This window comes from Telopea speciosissima, unplaced genomic scaffold (genome assembly GCF_018873765.1).
Source record: "Telopea speciosissima isolate NSW1024214 ecotype Mountain lineage unplaced genomic scaffold, Tspe_v1 Tspe_v1.0076, whole genome shotgun sequence".
Classification (NCBI taxonomy): Eukaryota; Viridiplantae; Streptophyta; class Magnoliopsida; order Proteales; family Proteaceae; genus Telopea; species Telopea speciosissima.
In genome coordinates this window covers 113,962-119,091 of record NW_025317412.1, presented here as the reverse complement: position 1 = coordinate 119,091, position 5,130 = coordinate 113,962, and the positions used below count along the sequence as shown (strand labels likewise).

At 38.9% G+C, this 5,130-nt stretch overlaps 1 non-coding gene across 1 annotated transcript; it reads left to right on the top strand.

The window, feature by feature from the left end:
• The first annotated feature begins 2,292 nt into the window (after window positions 1-2,292).
• On the top strand, window positions 2,293-2,399 carry LOC122647575. The gene has a single exon (XR_006330927.1). It is a non-coding gene; the product is annotated as a small nucleolar RNA R71 (small nucleolar RNA).
• Window positions 2,400-5,130: the final 2,731 nt, after the last annotated feature.

Genomic DNA, 5,130 nt, shown 5'->3' with positions numbered 1-5,130 from the left:
TTCACTACTTCCCTCATATTAGGGTTTAGACGACGCTGTGGGTCCCTAAAGGGTTTTGCTCCCTCCTTATAATAGATCCTGTGCATGCATACTGAAGGGTCAATACCCTTAAGATCAGCCAAGGACAAACCAATGGCGGCCTTGTACTCAGAAAGAGTTTCCAAAAGTTGAGCTTCTTGCCTGGATGAAAGATCGGATGAGATAATAATAGGCAAGGTCTTTCCTTCCCCTAAAATGCATACTTAAGGGTGGAAGGGAGAGGTTTAAGCTCCAACTTTGGAGGGGATATTAGAGAAGAAGGTTGGGGAGATGTAGCCAAAGGGGGAAGAGGCTCAAACCTAACTGTCCAAGGTGGCCGTTTTGAAGAGAGTGAGGAATCTAGCAAAGTATGCACCTCTTCAGTATATGCCTCAGACTCCTCACCAAACATTACATAGTATTGCAAAGGGTCATCAATAAGTATGTGTGAAGTGTGATCAGCCACAACTTCATCTAATAAATCTAATGCAAAACACTCTTCCTCTCGAATAGAACCTAAGGATGCATTGAAGACGTTGAGCCTAAGCTTTTTATTCCCAAAAGAGATGTCCATGGCACCCGATCTACAATTTATGCAAGCATTTGCAATAGCTAAGAAGTGGCGCCCTAAAATGATAGAGGGAAGCTTGGTTGTGGTGGCTGTATCCATATCCAGGACAAGGAAGTCCACAGGAAAGTACAATTTTTCCACCTTCACTATAACATCCTCTAACAAACCACGAGATGTCTTGACTGAACGATCAGCCAACTGAAGGACGACCTCAATGGGTTTCAAATCTCCTAAACCAAATTTGTCATAGATTGAACTAGGAAAAATGTTCATACTAGCCCCTAAATCAAGTAGTGCCCTACTTATGGAGAGATCTCCAATGATGCAGGAAATAAGAGGTGCACCTGGATCCTTAAGCTTAGGGGTAGGTGGCTGAAAATTATAGAGCTAACCTATTCAGTCAAATGGACAATCTTAGGGATTTGAGATCTCAACTTAAGCCTTTGAGTGCAAAGGTCTTTTAAAAATTTAGCGTAAGCAGGAACTTGCTTGATAGCATCCAAAATGGGGAGATTGATGCGAACTTGTTGGAACAAATCTATCATCTCTTACATCTTTGCACCCTTTTTATCCAAATAGTCTGGGGATGATGTCTGAAGGGCTTGGGGAAAAGGAACCTTTGGAATGTAAGAGTTAGGTGATGGTCCCTCCACAATAGGGATGTGTAGCCCCTTCCTTGGGAACTGATAAGTGCTTTCCATAGGTGGTGTTTTAATAATGGACTCATGTGTTTCTCCACCACCAGAATTCTCTAGGGTTGACTCATCCTCTCCTTGGCTTTGAGACTTAGTAGGCAATGTCTCATTAGTGGCTAAGGGTGTATCAGGTTTTTCCACCCTTTTATCGGTCCTTAGGACTATGACCGATTGGACCTGTTATTTCCCTAGACCCATTTGACTATTTGGGTTACCTATTGGCTAACTTGGCAATTGGCCAGCCTCCTTCCTGCTTATAGCATCAGCTAGTTGACTTAGTTGGTTCTCTAGCTTATTAATGGACTGAGTATGTGAGTGTAGTAGCTGTGTGTTCTGCTCAAGTCCACTTAATGCTTTTAGCACCTTTTCCTCAAAGGATTGATTCTGTTGGGGTTGAGGATATGGTGGTTATCCACCCCTATAGGCATTAGATTGAACATTAAATGGTGGCCTATATGGTAGGTTTGGAGGGTTATTAGGTACTGAGTTTCTCCATAAAAAGTTTGGGTGGTTTTGCCATCCTGGGTTATAGGTATTGAAAAAGAATCATTACCCGATTTAAAGAAACCTTGAGCCACTTGTACCTATTCCTGAACAAATTCAGGGTATTGTGCAGCCGAAGGACAGTCCGTCACATAATGACTAGCACATAAGGCACATGCTTCAGTTTGATTGCGTGGAGGGAAACTCATTGGGAAAGGGGACATAGAATGTTGTCCTACAGACATCAGATAGTCCAATTTCTTGGAAAGCATATCAATCTTAGCAGTAATCTCCACAGTTGGGTTGATCTCATAGAGACCACCCTTCTTTGGTTGCCCTATGTGTGGAATCTTAGTCCGAGAGGCCAAAGCATGATGTTGGGAATTCTGACTAAGGGTTTCAAAAAGATCCCATGCTTCCGTCTCATTCTTGTGCATAAATGTTCCACCACAAGAGGAGTCCACCATCTACCTATATCGGTCATAGAGGCCATCATAAAAGCACTGGACTAACTGCCATTTTGGGACAGCGTGGTGGGGGCACTTCCTAAGTAATTCCTTGAGTCTCTCCCACGCTTTATAAAATTGTTCTCCCTCTAATTGGGAGAAACTAGTAATGGCTCTTCTAAGGCTATTAGTCCTTAATGGGGAAGAATTTTTTCAGAAATTCCTGCTGCATCCCTGCCCATGTAGAAATCCTAATCGAATCTTGGGAATGGAGCCAGTGTTTGGCTTTGTCCTTTAAGGAGAATGGGAATAGGAGTAACTTTAGGGCATCTTCAGAGAGATTTTGGATTTTGACTGTAGAGCATACCTCTAAGAACTCATCAAGATGTTTGTAAGGCTCCTCATTAGCAAGTCCATAATAGGATGGTAACATCTGTATGATACTGGACTTGATCTCATATTAAGCAGCCTGAATTGCAGGCAACTGAATACAAGATGCAGGGGTATAGGCAGTTGGAGTGAAGTGCTCACTTAGCGGCCTTCCTGGCTGATTTCTGTCACCTATTTTATTACTATTATCCTTATCCTTATCCTTAGGTATAGATCGCTCTATTTCTAGGTCAAGGGAAGTCAGGTTAGGGTGCAAAGAACGCCAACCATGCATAAAACACAACACAGGTTGAATGTGCTAATTAAACAAAAATTAAAACGTAACAACTAAATAAAAAAAACTCAATAAAAAATAAAAATCAGAATTAAAAAGTAAAAAAAATGACTAATTTAAAACTAACAAAAATACTTACCTGGTGTTGGCGGTTGCGCAATTCCATGTGCTGCCCTCGATGAACGGTTACACATATGATCTTAAGGGGCTGGGGGAATAAAAATTAAACCTAAACACCCAATCTAATGCTGGAATAAAATAAAAAATTACATAAAATAACCCTAATTACATAAAGTCTAGGAATTAGAAGTAAACCAAACGGACAGCTTGCCCTACTCGATCTACTTAGCTTCCTGTACAAACAAAGAAAATGTTACGTATACTAAAATTATCCTAATAAAGAGATTAAAAATTAAAAAAAAAATCTATAATAAAGAGATTAAAAATAAAAATAAAAATTCTAGAATTATGAAATTAAAACTAAAACAAAGTGACACAAAACAACTCAATCAATCCTAGCAACCGTGCTTCGGTTCCCCGGCAACGATGCCAAAATTTGATCGTGTCGTTAACCGGTCAAAAATAAAATCTTAAATTAATCTAGCAAGTAGCAAGTAAGGGGTCGATCTACAGGGAACTGGAAGGATAAATTACTAAGATTATAAAGATGAAAGTGATGAAAATTAAAATGCAATAAATCTGATTTTAAACTAAGAACAAAAGAAACAAATCTAAGTTAACAACGATATGCAAATATGGGATAAGACTATCTTTAGGCTTCGAATCCCCAATGGGTTGCTATTCAATTCGGTTGCATGCTTCAGTTTGTTATAACCACAGGCCTAATAATACCACAGAATGTAGGGTTCCTCCTAGGTATGGACTAAAAAAATCTTGACGAGTACTATCTCCTTCGCTTATAGGGCTTGACACGCTTAGTTCGTTCAGCTATAATCCATCATCGGTACAACCACATAAGAACAGAATACCATTGCTTGAATGAAAAATAGTGAATCATAGATACAGAAATTTTCAACTAAATACATCAATTAAAATCATCCAAATAGGGATGGGGTCTCAACATCAAGCAATCAAGAATGCAAACCAGAATTTAAAATAGCAAACACCATTAGTTCATCTACACCTAAAGACAGAGGGAACTTAGCCGATCATGGTGCCAAGAGACTAAGTGTAGCAATGGTGACGACGATTGATGGCGATGAAACTACTGAACGGTTATCCTCCTCCCCTTGCCGATCCCAAGATCCAAAAACAAAAATAGAAGAAAGATGAAAATAATGAGAAGAAGAAGAGAAGAGGCACGGCTGCATGCTTATGGGAATGGAATGGAATGGGATCCGTGGGTGATTTATATATCTATTGTTTTTAAAAATAATTTAATAAAATAAAATAATAAAAAAAAAACAAAAAGAGAACGTGGAGATGGAGAATAGGGAGAGATATAGAAGTAGTGAGGGATTTGGGAAAATATGGGTAGTGTTTGTAAGGGAGATGGAAGAGAGGTTAGACACGTAGAAGGGGATTATGTAGAATTTTAGAAATCAAACTAAGCTAAAGATAAAGGGGACCGAATTGGTATGGGAGAGTAAAAGAGAGAGATACGTAACATGAGGAGATGGGGTATAGGTGGGAGATGGATTTTAAAATTAGAAAAAGACAAAATAAAATAAAAAGAAGAGATAGGATAGATTTAGGAAAGTGGAAACCAAATGACAGAGAGACTCACGTATGATGAGAGATGGACAAAATAGAATAAGTTTAGGAAAGTGAATCCGTATGAGGTTTAAAAAAAAGAATTAAATAGTAATAATAATACAAAGGAAGGTGATTGGGAGAAAGAAGAAAAAGAAAAAGAAATAAAATATATAAAATCTAGGAGAGAGAAAATAGAAGAGGAAACAAAATATGAGAATAAAAAAAGAGGAGAGAGAAATTAAGGGAGGAAATTCGTCCAACAATGAAGGAGGGGCCCACTTGTATTATGCCAGTCAATCTTCCCTAGTTCTAGGCTCGGGCTTGCATTTCAACTCATTTTTTGGTCCATTATTCTTTTCTGACCCAAAAAGAATAATCGCATGAATGGACTCTAAAACCAATGCGTACTTTTAATGCAACACGTCCATCTTGCTCAGAATTCAGCCCTCTTCACAACCAATGAAAGAAACTGGGCCACTTTACGTGTAAATTAGAAGATATGATGCTTGATAGTCTAGAATCGCATGAAATACCCCT